Below are 19,349 nucleotides of genomic sequence, written 5' to 3'. Positions count from 1 at the left end.
TTATACTCAGTAACAAGATCCAGACCTTACCCTGAGTGAATCACGTGAATGGCTCACACATCCAAAAGTGGGCTTAATCGGAGACCAAAATAAACAGAGCCCCATATAGGATCCGCCACACCCCTGCACCAGCCAAATTATTGCTCCATCATAAGCTGCACTGTGAAACGTGGTACCATTAGAACCAATGTAAAATACACCAATAAAATCAAAATTAATGTATAACATCTACAACAAATATTATATGACTATAAGGCAGGAGAGAGAACATTTTTTAGAGAAAATACTTGCAACTAATTTTCTCATTAATGCCTGGTGACTTTGTTGCTTCCAGCTGTTAAATCCATTGAGTCTACTACTGGAAGAGACATTTATCAACAGATTTTAACATATTCGGGAGCGAAAAATCAAATGAAGTCCAGGTTGAAGCTGTAATAAAGCCCAACATAGCGGCTTATGGCAGATACCATTTTACCATTGTTAATTTCATAAACATGGTCTTTCATCTGTTTCCAGAATGGCCTTTTAGTCTTTCCAACATAGAAAGCTTTGCATTTACACGCCATGTAATATACCACAGATAATGACAAATCGTGGGGTCCACCATTGCTCATTAGAAAGATGGATGCTCCTTCCATTCCACATCCATTCACAAAAATTTTAACCGCTTTAGGCAAACGTGCCCCTGCGCTGGTAAGAACTGGAAGGGTATCCTCACTAAAATGGCTATGTGTGAGGTAGTCCTTAAGTGACTTGGCCTGGCACTACAATATGTGATTTAAGGCCTATGGCCAATATATTTTGCGACTGTGGGATCATCATTCAACAGATGCCAATGCTTTTGCAAAATATGTGACATCGGTTTGTGATGGTAGAAATACTGGGTGATGAGGCATGTAGCACACTGTCTGTGGTGCCCTCCTAGCAGAACAATGGAGAGAGATAACACCACTCAGTTTAGTCAAAGTCCACGATTCAAGGTGGGTGCTGAACATCGGCTAGCCACCAGGAGAAGCGTTAAAGGAGAAAATGGTCGCACACCCCCACGGAATCCAACAAAGCAAAGTTCCTTTATTCACATAAGTGGTACAAGGTACAGCAGGGTAGGACGGTAGATGAGTTTCACACGACTGCTACGTGCTTGTTCACTACCAATTAGTGAACAAGCACGTAGCAGTCGTGTGAAACGCATCTACTGTCCTATCCTGCTGTACCCTGTACCACTTGTGTGAATAAAGGAACTTTTCTTCATTGAATTCTGTGGTGGTGTGCGACCATTTTCTTCTTTAGTGCCCTTCTAGCATACAGGAGGTAGTCAGGTGATTTTGATTTAGTTTTGTTCAATGCTCTTTTTGGGCATTTTTTGTTCTGTACCCTCTCTTTAGCAATCGCTCTTTTAATTTGCCAGCTTGTACCAGGAAATCTTCTTCCCTGCTACAGTTGCACTTAAGCCTCCATAAGTGTAGAGGGGGCCTAAATCAGTTAAGTATGCAATTTCATCTAATTAGAAAATAGTTATACAAGTGGTCCATTTCCAACATGCTGATAAAATAATGTAGTTCTGATAAAGAATCTGCCAATAAATTAGTACTTGTTAAAGAAAAAGCTTCGAATTAATTTAAAGCATGAATATGTTTGTACATGTGTATACAGTATTCAAATACACAATCATCACAATCAGTCTGTATGAACATTTCAAAAAAAGCAAGTGAAGCTTTCACTTTGTATGTGCCCTTGTCATTTGCTGGTCACTGGAGAGAGAGAGAGAGGTTGCAGCATGTGTGGCAGATGCATTATCACTACAAGGTATACCTCTCTCCATCAACTGTTGATTTTAAGGGGTTTGGCCCTTCAACGGTCAGTCTTCAAGCTGATGTACACAAGTGTTTTGCTAATATTCCCGAATACGGTTTTATGAAACTAAATGTGCATTGCTTAAAGAATTGAATGGATCTGTCTGTAGATTGTTACAGGATCCTAGAGAAATGCCTATGTGCACAAACCCTAAAACTGGCCATGCACCTGCCAGTTTCAGGCAATTCAATCTATGGAAAATTGCAAATATGATCGCAAATGAATTGCCAAAAATGTAGCAATCAACCACACAAGTCCGATGGCCCACCAAGACATTGCCAATTGAGAGGTAGAAACTTGGCAACAATTTTACAGCTTTCATAAATAAGAAAAAAAATTGCAATTGAATTAAATGGAATTGAAATGGGAAAGGATTCTAGCAATCTTGTAGAAAGTTATAAAATTTTGTTGTTGCGTTTGATCAAGTTAATTTTTAATTCCTTCTTATTGTGGTCAGTTAAACCTACTATTTTATGGCTTTAATTTGTTTGGATTTTTTGACAAAAAAATGTAATTGAATTTTTGATTGCTACATCAAATCGACATGTTTATGGTCAGCTTAGTCCTGGCCCTGCACATGGTCTTTTTCAGACAAATGCAACTACTTTTAGCAAACTTTTAGGTCAAGACAACCTAGCACTAACTCTTTTAGTCTGAAGGATTTGGTATAAACTGATAGTGGTAGGTTCTCTTGATCCATGTTTCTGTTCTGAGCTAAAATGCTGGATTAAAGTGTTTTGAAAAATTGGCATATATTTGGCCAGCATTTGGTTAGTCATAGAGAGGTCTCTTATTGACAGTGATGGAAAGGGTCCAACTTTGCTCTTATCTCTGCACTATTCAAACCCCCATCTCTGATTCTATCCTGACTACAGTGAAGAAGCAGGGCACTTGGGCCAACATGCTGGAAAATTTCTGTTAGCAGTAGTATGTGCTTGGAAGTACTCCTCCTTATCTGATTGTTAACCTCTGCATTGCACAGCTATCACAAACAATGTTTGAATGAGTCTCATATAGAATTTATTGAGACAACTATGATTATCCTTATGCAATGCATTTTTTTTGCTAGGTGTCTCTAGCAAACTTTAGTACAGGGCAAACACTACCATTTAGACAGATGTGCAGGCTTGGAAACATCTGGGTTGTGTTCCCTGAGTACAAATGGCCATACAGCCAACCGCAGGCTTCACACTCCACAATCACATCCCAGGCATTGGCTAGGCCCTTCTCCACCAAAGCAATCAATTGTACCAGCAACATAAATGCCACACACAGAGATGCAAAATAACATTCTTCCTTTATGAAAATAGTCAGTAGGAACAAGTTATTATTCTGACATGTTTTGGGCTAGGCACAGCACTTTCTCAAAGAATTGCTGATACAATTCACTACATGTAAAGCCCTGCTCTGTACATGATTGGTGGGTGACTGGAGCTAATCACCAAAAAATGGCACACTATGAATTAGGGGCTTTTTTATTAATTGCTTTTTTTTCAATTTAGAACAGTACATAAAAAGTCTATAGTCCAACACTATTCAAAATAACATTTGATATGGGTTGAAAAAACATTTTTAAAATATTATTTTTTCATTGTTCCTTTATGCAATGTTACATTTAAGTAAATTTTAATCAACATTTCAGAGCTTATATCACTGATCCCAGAGCCTTATGCAGTTTCAAACCATACAAGGGGTTAATGAGTTTCTGTCAGGGACAGAAGGATGGATGCCAAGCAACTGAATGTGCTGTCTTCAGCCTCGACTTACAAATCTTGTGTTACGTAGACTCAGTAATTCCCTTCACAAGTTGCAGAATATATCCAGACTGGTGCAATGCAGTTTCCTTCTGCAGAAGAAACATGGATCTAAATTAAACCTTCTGTCTTAATTGTTGTTGTTATGTACTTAACTTTAACTTTAGCATGTGCATATTGTGTTTCCTAATTTATTCAGTATTCATTAGACACATACTTAATCAGGAAGGCAGTGCAAGGCGCATTGCTTGTGTGCAAAGAGCAGTCTACTGTAGTCAGCCTAATTAGGAGATTTCTTATCTGTGGCTATGGGTAACTACACATTGCACACTAACATTGTTCTGTACATTGCCCTATTGAATAAACGACTAATTAGGAGTGGAGTGTTCTGAAGCTTTTATTAGTTAGTGCTGATTATCCAATTTTTATACCATGCATATCATTACACCAACACTTCATATCAGAAATGTATTAGGGTTTCATATGAGTTCATATCAATTGTTTCAATCAAATATTTTTTTTCTTAGAGGTTTTGTAGTTTTACAAAACAAAAAAGAAAGTTAGAAAACAAAACACAATAAAATGGCAGCAACCTTACATTCCCACAATATGAGCATCCACATTTCATGCAAACATATACAGAAGGATACTATACCATTAGAGAGTGATAGAGAGTAAATATCCAAGGAGTGTATATAGTGCTACTCTTTCTCCTCGTCTCGCATAGGAGAAAAAGGAAGCAATAAAGCTCTATCCAAAACCAAACAAAAATTAAAAAAATAATAATAATACTAAAAGTGCCCTCTTACAGTGTGCAAAGACCTTATACACCAGCTAGCTATGCATTCCAGTCAGCATATAAGTATACATCAATAACACCTCCTGAAGGGATGGTGTACTTTACTTGCAGTATTAAAGTGGAGTTCCACCCATTTTTGGAACTTTAGATCTATGTAATCCCCTTTAAAATGGCTTTTACCAATGGAAACTTTTTTTTGCTAGTAAATACCTTAATTTCTGCTTTATTCCTCCTCACCTCACTTCCGGGTCCGATCGGCGATGACGTCATTCGGCGATTCGCAGTGTCTGCTGGGATGTATTCTATTCCAGAAATCTCGCAGTAGCTGAGCTGTAGTGAGCCGTGCCTGCCCCGCCTTCGCCCCGCCTCCTCTCATTAAGTTGTATTGTATGAATGTATTAAGGCCGTTCTCTGCCCCGCCTCCGCCCCGTCTCCTCTCATTGGTTGTATTGTATGAATGTATTAAGGCTGTTCTCTGCCCCGCCTCCGCCCCGCCTCCTCTCATTGGTTGTATTGTATGAATGTATTAAGGCCGTTCTCTGCCCCGCCTCCGCCCCGCCTCCTCTCTTTGAGTTGTATTGTATGAATACAACTCAATGAGAGGAGGCGGGCAGAGGAGGCGGGGCGGAGGCGGGGCAGAGAACGGCCTTAATACATTCATACAATACAACCAATGAGAGGAGGCGGGGCGGAGGCAGGGCAGAGAACAGCCTTAATACATTCATACAATACAACCAATGAGAGGAGGCGGGGCGGAGGCGGGGCAGGCACGGCCCACTACAGCTCAGCTACTGCGAGATTTCTGGAATAGAATACATCCCAGCAGACACTGCGAATCGCCGAATGACGTCATCGCCGATCGGACCCGGAAGTGAGAAGAGGAGGAATAAAGCAGAAATTAAGGTATTTACTAGCAAAAAAAAAAAAAAAAAAAGTTTCCATTGGTAAAAGCCGTTTTAAAGGGGATTACATACAGCTATGTATTCCAACCTATTAAAAATGGGTGGAACTCTGCTTTAACATTGAAGTATCTGCATTACACTAAGGCTAGGGGAGCCAAACCAGGAACCTGAAGCTAAGGGTCCCACAGCTTTTAAATATGTGTGGGGTGCCCTGTTGCTGTAAAATCTGTCACTCTTTGAGCAAAGTAGTGTTGACCTGCATACACCAATCCTCAAACGTAGAGTGAAGAAGGGAAAGCCATTTCTATGTGATATAGTTACAGACAAGGAATAACAATGTAGTAATGGAAGCCCTAACTTGTGGTGTAAAGCAGTGGTCCTCAACCCTGGCCTGCAGGGCCCACTAACAGGCCAGGTTTTAAGTATTACCTTGGGGAGATGCAGACTAGAATACTGCAATCACTGAGCAGCAAATGATATCACCTGGTATGTATTTCAGTTATCTTGCAAACCTGGCCTGTTAGTGGGCCCTGTAGGCCAGGGTTGAGGACCACTGGTGTAAAGGCTTCCCCATCCAAAAATTCTACTTATCATGTTACACAATGCAGTCTCCTCATTTGAAAATCCTGCCATACTTTATCTATCTTAACCTAAACACCTTCTCAGCAATTTTGACAGGAATAAAATTGTGCAGTAAAATGATAAGTTCATCTTAATGAAAAAAATTATACAAAGAAAATGTGCATTTATTATTTTTTATTCACAGGAGCCTGCAGAGCATTGCAGCCAATATCAGTAGATATCGGGTGCAAAATCAGGCTCCTGCAGACACTGCTTACAGTCTGTGCTCATACCTCTATACGGGCTGTCAGTTTCAGAGCTGTAGGATGTGACAATGAACTATGAGGGCACTCATCAGAGCCCTCACAGTCGATTGAGAACTACAAGCCGCCTGCTGTGGTGGAAAAAGGGACCTATAGTTTCTTCATTCCCATATTCTGTGTAAATGAATGACGTGGCTGTGCTGGTGGAGCCCACACAGATGTGTTGATTTTTAATGAGACAATCAATGGCTGCGGTGGAGAAGAACCACCGCCCACTGTTACAGGGGAAGTGGTTAGTGGGAGAAGGGGTCAGAAGTTGGAACATAGGGGCGTGGCCAGACGACGCACCCAATCGTGGTGTACGGCAGCAAAGGACATCCGGAACTACCCGATCTGGCGTGGAGCCACATCGGATAGGAGAGGGGGTCCCGATACTGCCTTTATGAGATATGCTGTGATTTATCCAACTACAAGTGAGTGCATTATGTGTTGTTTTACTTTGGAATAAAGCCTTATGAGACGTATTGCACTAGTGGAGATATCTGTTTATTTTCCACATATTTGGGAGACATTGGCAGAAAAGGGACACTACACTGGATTGGGAACCATCTCTTGCTCGATTTAACCTATCCTATGGTGACATGTGGATTTGTGATCATTATGCGAGTGGTGCTCACTTATGAGAGTAGGTGAGCATATCTATCCGGTGAGTGGCCATTTCTTATTGTCCCCCTGCACTTGGTGGTGGATTTGTGGTGACCCGACCAGACTACACGGAGGTTTTGCAGTACTTACCCAACAACTACCGTTAATAACATTGGACTTTCATGTTTATTGAAGATCTGGAAGGGGGATTGATGTTTAAATTCACCCGTTAATAGACTTATGGTATTAGTCAATTAAAGACTGTGAGGACTAGGTTTTTTACCACACTGTTATTTTAGTGGACATCCACTGTCTATTTTAGGAACTCTTATATAGTGTTTCAGCGCTACTATTATTCTGTTGACATTGTTACCAAATATTCATATTTGTTCAAGTAGCAGCTTCAGGGGTATCATTTTATTACCAGCAGTTGCTGGTGCATCCTAAAGCGCGGAGATAGTCACACAGTTTGGGCGGTAACTGAGGATTATTATTTTATCATAGAAGTTGGAACATGTTACACCCTAAATATGGGTGTAACATGTTCTAAAAGGTGAACTTAGCCTTTAAAGCTCAACTCCAAACATTTTATTATAATTTTTAAAAGAGTGGGGAAGAGTAAGAACTTTTTTCAAGTTCTTATTGCTAACTGTGCCCTCGTTGGGGAAATTTAAATTTTTTTTCTGTCTCAGTGAAACCAGGACAAGAAATTACAGAGTGCTGAAATCCCCAGGACACAAAGAGCAATAAAAACCCAACAGATAGTCTAAAGCTGACCATAAACTGTTAGTTTCCTTTTTTTCATCTATACTGATTCACAAGGCCTTGCACTCATGACCCCAGGCTAGGCCCCTAGGCAAACCCTGTACCACAGCAGGCTCCAAGATGGAGATCAAGCCACTAAGTGCAGAAAATGAAGTACACTGATTCCCGCACTGTGCACTCTTTCTGCCTCTGAGGAAGGGGGTTCACCCCTGAAATGCGTCAGCCTAGCCACAGCAGCCCCATGCGACCATCTGCATGTCCATTCGCTACATTTGGGACCTTGGCTACCTTGGAGATTGCATATGCTATGTTGATGTGTGTTGTATCACACCAGTCTTGTGAGTACTTTGTACACTTTTTAATATTTTAAATAAATGGTTTTATGGTAATGCACTAGGTCGGTGCGCCCCTCTTTTTCTTTTTTGTCTTTTCTACCAGTTGGTTCTGGATACCCTTGATCCTGAAGGGGGCAGCAAGACTGATAGCTCTTTCAACACCTGAGTTTGTAGGTCAACTCTTTTTACTCCATCAGACAGCACTCGAGCGCAGGAGATTTTGTTTTACTACTTGAATATATACTTTTTCCCACACTGCGCTACCAGGGTTCCTGTCTCCTGTGACCATCACCCATTTCCACCGCCGGCTGGCTACTACTCCTTACTCTATTCTCAATCCTACAACCATAAAGGTTGACTGTAAAGCTCACTGACACACTCTCAACCACAAGAGTTAACTTAGTTACATTCTGTATGTAATTGTCTCTCCTAAACTGGAGGTTTACATGGCTTCATTCCCAGTAATAAAGTTCTCCTGCATACATCATTGCTACACCCTAGATACATTTTGTTCCAACACTCCATTTCCTTTATTCCCAGTAAAAGAACTCAGACATTTCTTTAAGAGCTCTTTCACATGAGCAGACTCCACCAACTGATCCACCTGCTGACCATGCGGATGACAGTTCCGTGTCCACTCTACTTATGCAGAGGGGACACAGACACAGCCTGCTCTCCTCTGTGGGTGGTTGGATGTAAACGGACTGCCTGTCCATTTACATCTGACTGTCATCTGATCCAATCTGCCATATGGGTGAGGAACAGATCCCCTATCTGTCTGCTTTTAGCGGATAGGATCGTATTGGATGTTGGCGAGTGTAATCGGACACATGTCCATTTATATCCACTGCTCTATAGAGGTTAGTGGATGTCCGATCAGGTCTGCCTAAAAAACTGACAGGTTGACCCGATTGGGCCACCCACGTGAAAGAGCCCTTAGTACCAAAAGTCTTTTTACTTTCAGACTTGTGAATTAACATTTTACATCCACATAAAAATAAAACCATAATCCTCTTAATGCACGTGCTCATAGTAAATGCAACTGAACACAATCTTAGTTACACCGTTTCTAGTGGTGCTAGAATGCCTGGTGCATAACTGACTGGTGCTGCTAATTCTTTAGGGTGCAGTAGTTCATAACAAAAAGTCCATACAAGTGGTCCCCCTAAAGAATGGGTCCCACTGGAGAGGGTGATGGCCTAAAGGAAAACTGCTTGATGGTACAGGTTCTCACTTGTTTGCGTCTCACACCAGACTTTCCTCCAGGAGGTCAGATCTCCTACATTAAGTGCATTTATGCCCATCACAAAGGAATGTGACATACCTGCACACCTGACCCCTACAGCCAAATCTTTAAAGTAACAGAACAACTGCCTACAAACATACCCTAAATTGATCCTCCCGCCCCTGTAAAAATCTCCTACATTAAGGCAGCTGTTTACTTACCTATGTTCTACAGCCATGGTCTCTTCCTTTGTTAACAGCTATTTTGATGAAAACGTGTTCAGTGCTGGGTGCACCTGTGCACTATGTACACTAATGCATTACTTTTTGTCTTGAATGCCTCCTGAAAAATAGCAATGCACTTCCTAGTAAGTAAGTGTGCCAAAGTACTTCTGTGCCTACAGCCTCTTAGCTGTATATCTGCTGTGCAAGATTCTAAGGCACTGGGCCTCTGACTGCTAATCTCACAAAATTTGGAGTGAGATTTGGTGATGTCATTACCATACTATTCACTGTTTTCCTTGCTGGAGAGGGCTGCATTGCAAGATCTCCTTGCTTCTGCTTTATTTACTCTGTGAATTTCTGCATTCTTCACCTCTCTTGCTGCTCCTGACTGACTAAATATACCTTCCCCAATACAACAGACTACCAGCCATCGAGAAGGGGGGAGGGGCGACCTGCAATAAGATCAATCCTTGCCTCTACCAAAATGGCCACCTCTACACAGAAACACAGGCATGGTAAGTCAGTGCTGGGGAAAAGATTTGTTGCAGAAGGACCAAAGGCAATACTAGTGACCACAATTGTGCCCTCTGCCTGTCTTTTTGGAAACAATTTCCAGAGTGCGGGTCCATTTAAAAAGAGTTACACAGGCTACTATTTCAGGTCTCATTATAAAATAGCCCATTCAGTGATTTTCTGTCTGTTCAAATGGCTGAAATGCTTTTTCAATGTTGCATGTCAATAATTCAAAAGGACTGAAGCCATAAAATCAATATAACAGCCAAGCAGTATACATTTTCAGAAGAAGAGGTCAGCAATTGTAGCATACTGCTTTATATTTACAGGCTTATTTTAAAGAAGATAAAAAAGGACTGGGAATCTAGCATGACTAACTTTGTGCCTTGACCATTTGTTATGGTTTCTGCTGAAATGCATTATTCAGAGACACTTTTGCTATTCCGACCTTCTAAAGTGCAATAATTAATCCATTAAAAAATAATCCATCACCCTACTGTACAAATACAAAGCCTCTCATTGTACCTGTTTGCTCTAGAATATTGCAGTCATCCTGTTCAGCAGAATGGAAAAAAAAAAAACAATCACAATACTTAATTGATTCCTTGTTTCAGAACCCCCTTATTTTTTTTACTCACAAATACAGAATGCTGGAGACATACAGTACCATGGGATGCAGTTATAGTGTCTTAGAAAAAGATATGCATTGACTAGAATTGGCGTGTTCAATTTACCAAACAAGAATAGGAATCAATATAGAAAAAACTGGCAAATAGATTTATATCAAAATATGAGACATTGCTTTTTTGGGGGTTCTCAAGAGACAGGATAAGCACAGGTTGATGAAGTATAATTTGTGACCTTACTGGATAGGAAAATTGCCAAATTTAGTGGCCAAAGTCATTTACAGACAAGCGTGCTTTAGGTCCCTTTCACACTTGTGCAACTTGTCATGCAACTTTGGACATTGGAGTTGCACAACATGCCGTTCCCCATGTTTTCCTATAATACCTATTCATATATGCGTTCACGCACACTACTTTGATCTGACTTTCATACAACTTGAGGGCCATAGACTTCAATGTTAACCCTCAGAAGTTGCATTAAAGTCATAAATGAATGTTATACAATGCAACTTGTGTGCAACAGTTGTCCATTAAAACCAGTCAAAGCCAAACTCGTATCCAAGTTGCCCCCATCCAAAGTTGCGCCAAAGTTGCATCAAAGTTGCGTCAAAGTTGCACTCCAAAGTCAGAGCAACTTTGGAGTCGTGCAAGTGTGAAAGGGGCCTTATACTTAAACTTAGAGTATACCATAAAACACTTTTCTTAAAAGGCAAGTCTACCCTAACCTGGTGCTAGAGTAGATGCTGATGAGTTTCATCACACAGGCCGAAGTCAGTACACAAACAAGTGAACAGGAGCCAACGTCAGAAAAATATCAGTTGGAATGTCAATAGATTAATTTTCTTGAAAACTTCATATGAGCTGCGAAATTTGGGTCCATACTTCTTTGTTGGGAGCTACAAGAAAAGGAATTTGTGAATAACCAGCCCATGTCCCTATCCTCAAAGTCTGAATTTTTAAAACACATTTTGTCAGCAATAAACTTTTGAGATTGGATGGCCTGATCAATGTTGTAGCAGACAGCAGTCCATAATTCATTGAATTGTAGTAATGTGGAATATGCATCAGGTTAATTTGAAGGGGGGGGGGGGGGGGGGGACATGCGCATGCAGGAATGGACATCATCTACACAGAAGAATGGGGAGCACCAAGTAGAAGGATTAAAGCAGTTGTTAAAAGCAAATTTGTTCCATGGTATTAGATCAAACCAATCTGCCCAATTATCAGATAGCTGACAGCAAATAATTTTTCTACAGTCTGATTAGTCCTTTCTGTGGGCCCCTTGGTCTCTAGATAGACTTAGACCTTTTAGGAAAACAGATAAAGTATGGTACAATCCTTAGACATTTTGTTTTATCTGTCAAGGGAATTGTAATTTTTACCAGCCACTCTTGTAACGCACACACGCCTTCTAGATTTAGGGCTTGTGTACACCAGAACATAGTGTGGAAAACCTGCATTCTGTGCACATTTCCTGCACCATGTGCAATCTGCTGCAGGTGTCAATATATTCCTAATGATACCCAAAATGCAGATCACAAACATTTGCCTGCACCAATTCGCATGGTACTACTTGGTGCAGTGCATTTTTGAAAAGTAGTGCAAATAAATAGGCTGAAAATCGCACCACACATAGTCATACAGGAATCACACAGAAATGCGGACCACAATCATGTGAGATTCAGATGTTTACCAGCCCTAAAGGCCCGTACACACGTACCGATCGTCGGCATACAAACGTCGGTGGACGAAGGATCTGCCGATTGTACGCGTGTTAGTATGGTGCCTCCGACAGATGTCTGCGCACAATCCGCGGACAAAAGTCTTTCGTGCAAACATGAAAATATTTGTATGCCGACACCAGAACGGACGATTGTTCGCCTGTCAGTACACAATTCGGCCGACAGACCGCAGATTTGCAAGACTGGGCATGCTCAGAAAATAGAAAACACAGGGAAAGTTAACCATTACATGACATCACTTCTGCAGTCGGCGGACAAAATTCTTGTGCTGTCCTTGTGCTGTCTTTGCACTTTTCAGCAGACACCGACATCCCGGGGAGAAAAGAGGAACATTTGTAAGCCGACCATCGGTACGTGTGTACGGGGCTTAAGTCCTAACCCATAAATGGCTCAAGTATGAGACTCAGGCTACTACCCTGTTTTGATGATTTGCTCATTGATGATGTGATAACTGTATTGGTATATGTGCAGTCATTAACCACTTCTGGACTGGAAGGTTTTGGCACTGCATGACTCTAACTGGTAATTGTGCAGTCATGCAATGCTGTACCCAAAAAATACATTTTGGCCTAAATGTATGACAAAAATCGAGTTTATTGGATATTTTTTATAAGAAAAAGTAGAAAATGTGATTTTTTTCTCAAAATTTTCTGTCTATTTTTGTTTATATCGAAATTAAAACCACAGAGGTGATCAAATACCACCAAAAGAAAGCTCTATTTGTTGGAAAAAAGTACATAAATTGTTTAATTTAGCTACATGTCTTTAAAAAAAAAAAATCTCAATAAGTGTAAATCTATTGGTTTGCGTAAAAGTTATACCGTCTACAAACTATGGTGTATATACTCGAATTTATGCAGCTTTTACTTTCTGACTGCCTATCTCATTTCTTGAAGTGCTAAAATGGCAGGCCAGTACAAAATCCCCTTAAAAATGACCCCCTTTTTGGAAAGTAGACACCACAAGGAATTTCCTGAGAGGCATGTTGAGCCCATTGAATATTTAGTTTTTTTGTCACAGTTGTTTGAAAAATGACAAAAAAATAAATAATTTTTTTTTTTTTACACAAAGTTGTCGTTGAAACGATATATTGCTCACGCATGCCATGGGTATATGTGTAATTATATCCCAAAATAAATTCTGCTGCTTCTCCTGAGTATGGGGATACAACATGTTTGAGACTTTTTGGCAGTCTAGCCAAGTACAGGACCCGAAACCAATCACTGCCTTCAGGCTTTCTAAGGCCATAAATTGTTGATTTCACTCCTCTCTACCTATCACAGTTTTGGAGGCCATGAAATACCAAGATAGTACAACCCCCCCCCCCCCCCAAATTACCCTTTTCGGAAAGTAGACACCCTAAGCTATTTGCTGAGAGGCATGTTGAGTCCATGGAATATTTTTTATTTTGCCACAAGTTTATGGAAAATAACAACTTTTTTTTTACACAAAGCTGTTACTTAAATGATATATTACTCACACATGCCATGGGTATATGTGAAATGACACCCCAAAACACACCCTGCTGCTTCTCCTGAGTATGGAGATAGCACATGTGTGAGACTTTTTTTGCCAGTCCAGCCACCTGTACAGGACCTCGAAAACCATTCACCGCCTTCAGGCTTTCTAAGGCGTAAATTGTTGATTTTACTCCTCACTACCTATCACAGTTTTGGAGGCCATGAAATGGCAAGACAGCACAACCCCCCCCCCCCCCCATGACCCCTTTTCATAAAGTAGACACCCTAAGCTATTTGCTGAGAGGCACGTTGAGTATTTTACAGATCTCACTTTTTGTCACAAAGTTTTGAAATTTGAAAAAAAAAACAACATTTTCCTTTTTCTTTCTTCATTTTCCAAAACAATTAAGAGCTTCAAAATACTCACCATGCCTCTTAGCAAATACCTTGGGGTGTCTACTTTCCCAAAAGGGGTAAAAAATGCTGTAATTTTCCTGACACTTGTGGCAAAATTAGAAATATTCTATGAACTCAACATTACTCTCAGCAAATAGCTTGTCTACTTTGCAAAATGGGGTCATTTGGGGGGAGGGGTGGGGGGGGGGGGGGTTGTGCTATCTTGACATTTCAGGGCCTCCAAAACTGTGATAGGTGGTGAGGAAGTAAAATAAGCAATTTAAACCCTTAGAAAACCTGAAGGTGGTGATTGGATTTCTGGGTCTCGTACACAGCTAGGCTCCCAAAAAGTCTCACACATGTGGTGTCCCTGTACTTAGGAGAAGCAGCAGAATGTATTTTGGGGTGTCATTCCACATATACCCATGGCATGCTTGAGCAATATATCATTTAGTGACAACTTTGTGTTAAAAAAAAACTTGTCATTTTCCCAAAACTTGTGATAAAATATGAAATATTCCACGGATTCAACATGCCTCTCAGCAAATAGCTTGGGGTGTCTACTTTCCAAAAAGGGGTTAGTGGGGGGTGTTTGAACTGTCCTGGCGTTTTATGCTCAATATTATAAGCTTATGCCACACATCACCCACTCTTCCAACCACTTGAAGACCAAGCCGTTTTTGACATTTTTTGTTTACATGAAAAAATTATTTTTTTTACTAGAAAATTACTTTTTTAACCCCCAAACATTATATATTTTTTTAAAGCAGAGGCCCTACAGAACAAATTGATGGGTGTTGCAATTTTTTTTTTTGTCACATTGTACGATTGTATATGTTGTATTCAAGTTGGTATATTCATGACATTTAGGATGATATTCAGTTGTTGTAATCCACTGAAATGCTGTACCACTTATGCTGGCCAAAACTCCTATTTGGATTTTGCATCCACCATTTCATTTTCTGAAGTTCTGCCTGTGCATAATGTTCAGAATGATAGGCAGAGGCGCATAAAGGAGTTCAACATATGGCTTAGTAAATGGTGTCAAGAGCAAGGATTTGGCTTTGTTTCTCACGATAACTCTACTTGGAATAGAAAGGAACTGTACAAAAAAGATGGTTTGCATCTTTCTCTCAAAGGAACAAAGGTACTTAGTGAACAACTCCAAGAATTTGCGAAAGAGTATTTAAACTAGGAAGGGGGGGCAAAAGAGTGAGAATACAAGAGTCCAATTGCCCCCCGAAACAATGCCAGAACAGGTCAGAAGCACAGAGGTTAAGAAATGATAAGCTCAGAGTCCTGTCTACAAATGCTCGCAGTTTAGGTAAAAAAATCAATGAACTTGGGTCAATAATGGCATCTGAGAATGTAGATTTAGTGGCTCTTTATACAGAAGAGACAGAGAAGGCAAGAAAGGAGGAGGAGTGGCCCTGTATGTGAAGGATAGCATTAAATCTAACCTAATACAAGTTGGTGAGGCCAACATAGAGTCAGTTTGGGTTACGTTGCAGTTTGCTAATCATGCAGTAACTCGTGTAGGTGTGATATATAGACCACCTGGTCAAGTTAAAGAACTAGATGATCTACTAGTTAAAGAAATAGCTAAAATGACAATGAAAGGAGAAGTTATCATTATGGGAGATTTCAATCTTCCAGATATAAACTGGAAAACCAAAATAGCAAGTTCTACCAGGAGTACAGATATTCTAAATTCCCTACTGGGGTTGTCTCTGCAACAAGTGGTTGAGGAGCCAACCCGGAGGGAGGCCATTTTGGATTTGGTATTCACAAATGGGGATTCGGTATATGATGTCGTTGTAGGCGAAACCTTGGGATCTAGTGATCACCAGTCAGTGTGGTTTAATATAAGAACCGTGAAAGAGTCACACCACACAAAAACAAAAGTTTTAGATTTTAGAAAAACAGACTTTTCAAAAATGAAATTAGTCATAAATGAGTCCTTATCAGATTGGAACGGATTACATGGAGTCCAGGAGAAATGGGACTACTTAAAAGGTGCATTATTGAAGGCAACAGAAAATTGCATTAGACTTGTCAGTAAAAGCAAAAAAAGGAAGAGACCACTATGGTACTCAGCAGAAGTGGCCCAAATCATTAAAAATAAAAAGCTAGCATTTTGTAATTATAAAAAAACCCAGAGCAATGAAGATAAGGAAATCTACAATATTAGGCAGAAAGAGGCCAAGCAAGCTATAAGAACTTCTAAAGCGCAGGCAGAAGAAAAACTAGCTCAGTCTATGAAAAAGGGGGATAAGACATTCTTCAGATATATAAATGAAAAAAGGAAATGAAAACAAGGAATAAATAAATTAAAAACAAAGGACGGAAGGTATGTAGAAGAGAATAAAGGGCTAGCCGACTGCTTTAATGAATACTTCTGTTCAGTTTTTACAGAAGAAAAATAAGGAGAAGGACCTCCACTTGAAAGGATGACTAATGAATCGTTTGATGCTTAGGTCTTTACAGAGGAAGACGTTCTAAGATTGCTGTCTAAAGTGAAGACAAATAAGTCACAGGGTCCCGATGAGATACACCCAAAATTATTAAAAGAGCTTAGTGGTGAGCTGGCAAAACCATTAACAGATTTATTTAACCAATCATTAGTAACAGGAGTCGTCCCGGAAGATTGGAAATTGGCAAATGTCGTGCCCATTCACAAGAAAGGTAGTAGGGAGGAATCGAGCAACTATAGACCAGTGTGTCTGACATCAATAGTAGGCAAATTAATGGATAGGATTGTGGAACATCTTAAATCCCATGGAAAAACAACATGGGTTTACTTCAGGGAGATCATGTCAAACAAATCTTATAGATTTTTTTGACTGGGTGACTAAAATAATAGACGGTGGAGGTGCAGTAGACATTGCATATCTAGATTTTAGTAAGGCTTTTGACACTGTCCCACATAGAAGACTTATCAATAAACTGCAGTCATTGAGCATGGACTCCCATATTGTTGAGTGGATTAGGCAGTGGCTGAGTGACAGACAACAGAGGGTTGTAGTCAATGGAGAACATTCAGAACAAGGTCATGTTACCAGTGGGGTACCTCAGGGATCTGTACTGGGACCAATTTTGTTTAATATCTTCATAAGTGATATTGCAAAAGGCCTCGATGGTAAGGTTTGTCTTTTTGCTGATGACACAAAGATATGTAACAGGGTTGATGTTCCTGGAGGAAAACGCCAAATGGAAAAGGATTTAGGAAAACTAGAAGAATGGTCAGAACTCTGGCAACTGAAATTTAATGTGGATAAGTGCAAGATAATGCACCTGGGGCATAAAAACCCATGGGCAGAATATAGAATATTTGACACAGTCCTGACCTCAGTATCTGAGGAAAGGGATTTAGGAGTAATTATTTCAGAAGACTTAAAGGTGGGAAGACAATGTAATAGAGCAGCACGAAATGCCAGCAGAATGCTTGGATGTATAGGGAGAGGTATAAGCAGTAGAAAGAGAGAAGTGCTTATGCCGCTGTACAGAACACTGGTGAGACCTCACTTGGAGTATTGTGCGCAGTACTGGAGGCCATATCTCCAGAAGGATATAGATACTCTAGAGGAGGGATAGGCCCAGAAAGGTTTTAAATTTGGAAACAGTGATACGTTTCCATGCAAATTCTCTGGCAAGGGTAAGATTTGGATTTGCGGCGATGAATTGATCGGCATATAAATCGCTTTGGTCCACAATAGATCTGTAAAGATCTTCAGTGAAAAACAGCTCGTAAAAATATGACTGTTTCCACCTGAATTCCAGGTTGGCCAGTGAATGGGGAGGAGTATGGGCGCTGCAGAAGTGGTGGGCTCCCAATCAGGATTTGCAAGCGCATCAAGAAGGACACTATGGGCTCTATGGGCCTGTCTTCGAATTCTTGGTGGCTGCCGGACACTACTTGTGCTAGCCACACCACCAGCTTGAACTGCACTTATGGGACTCGCCATGTCACCAAGTGTTACTGCAGTGCTGGTTTGACTATGACCAGGATGTACTAGGCCGCTATAATGGCTTGCCAGTTCATCAGAAGGTTGAGCGGCACTAGTACAGACACTCTGCTGCATACGAGAACCCTGCGATTGTTGCACCTCAGCAACAGAAGGACAGGGTCAGGTATGCCTGACCTTAGCAGGGACCACTACTCTCAGAGCTATCTGTCAGGGTGCCGCTGCTCTCTACAGGTTTGAGTACTGAGCCTGATTCTGACAGTGAGACTTCCCCATAGCTCTCATCTGTCATGCTCAGCATCATGTAGGCCTCTTCACTAGTGTACCTCTGTTTGGACATTTCGGCCAATAAATCTATAGGTACCTAGTGTGACTCACAGGTAAAAAAGCACCTGGTTGTCAAGGACTGTTTGAACCGCTACCAAAAAATTATAACTGTTAGTGCTAGCAGAGATCAGGCCTGACTCTGCTAATGCTGCGGTTTAGTGTGTTGTGCATTGGAAGTGGGAGTAATCTGTTGATATGCAGATCTGCACTTCTTGGGGAATGGGCAGAGGGGCTAACCGCAGGTGCTGGCAGGTATCGGGGCTGATCCTGCTGACGCTGCATTTTGGGAACACTGAACTATTGGGGACACTAGTATAGTTCTGATCAGATCAAAGATATTGATCTGTTCAGACATTATACTAATAATGGAGGTGTTTAGTGTGTGTTTGTGTGTCACTGGCAATGAAAGGGTTAAAATGTATTACTAAATATGCGGCGGAGAGAGCTATCCTGGATTGACGCTAACTAACGTAACGCTAACTGATGTCACCTTTGACACTAATACAGTGATCAGACAAAAGATCTGTACACTATAAAAGTGACACTGTGACAGGGCAATGAAGGGGTTAACTGGGGGTGATCAGGGCGTTAAATCTTTATTGGGGGGGGTGGATGGCGGGTACCCTAAACCTATCTGGAACAGAAACTAACTACCACTAACTGTCTCTCACACTATCTGAAGTCACAAGTGACACTAATACAGTAATCAGTAAATTATCTGTATACTGTATATTGTGTACACTGTGACAGGGAGTGAAAGGGTTAACGGGGGGGGGGGTGATCAGGGGGTTAGATGTGTGCCTATGTGTACTGGTGTCAGTGTAGTGCTTGTGTATTCACAGTCTGATGCTTTCTCCTCTCACTCTGGAACCGAAAAGGGCTCTAGGAGAGGAGATTACATCATTTCCTGTGCTTGTGTTTACATTACACAGGCACAGGACATTCTGTAATTGGTCAGAACCGATCACCTTATCCAGGCCAAAAATGTACAGT

The sequence above is a fragment of the Pelophylax lessonae genome (assembly GCF_965119305.1).
Source record: "Pelophylax lessonae genome assembly, chromosome: 6".
In the NCBI taxonomy this organism is placed as follows: Eukaryota; Metazoa; Chordata; class Amphibia; order Anura; family Ranidae; genus Pelophylax; species Pelophylax lessonae.
The sequence above is the reverse complement of the archived record's forward strand: the minus strand, read 5'-3'. Positions refer to the sequence as shown.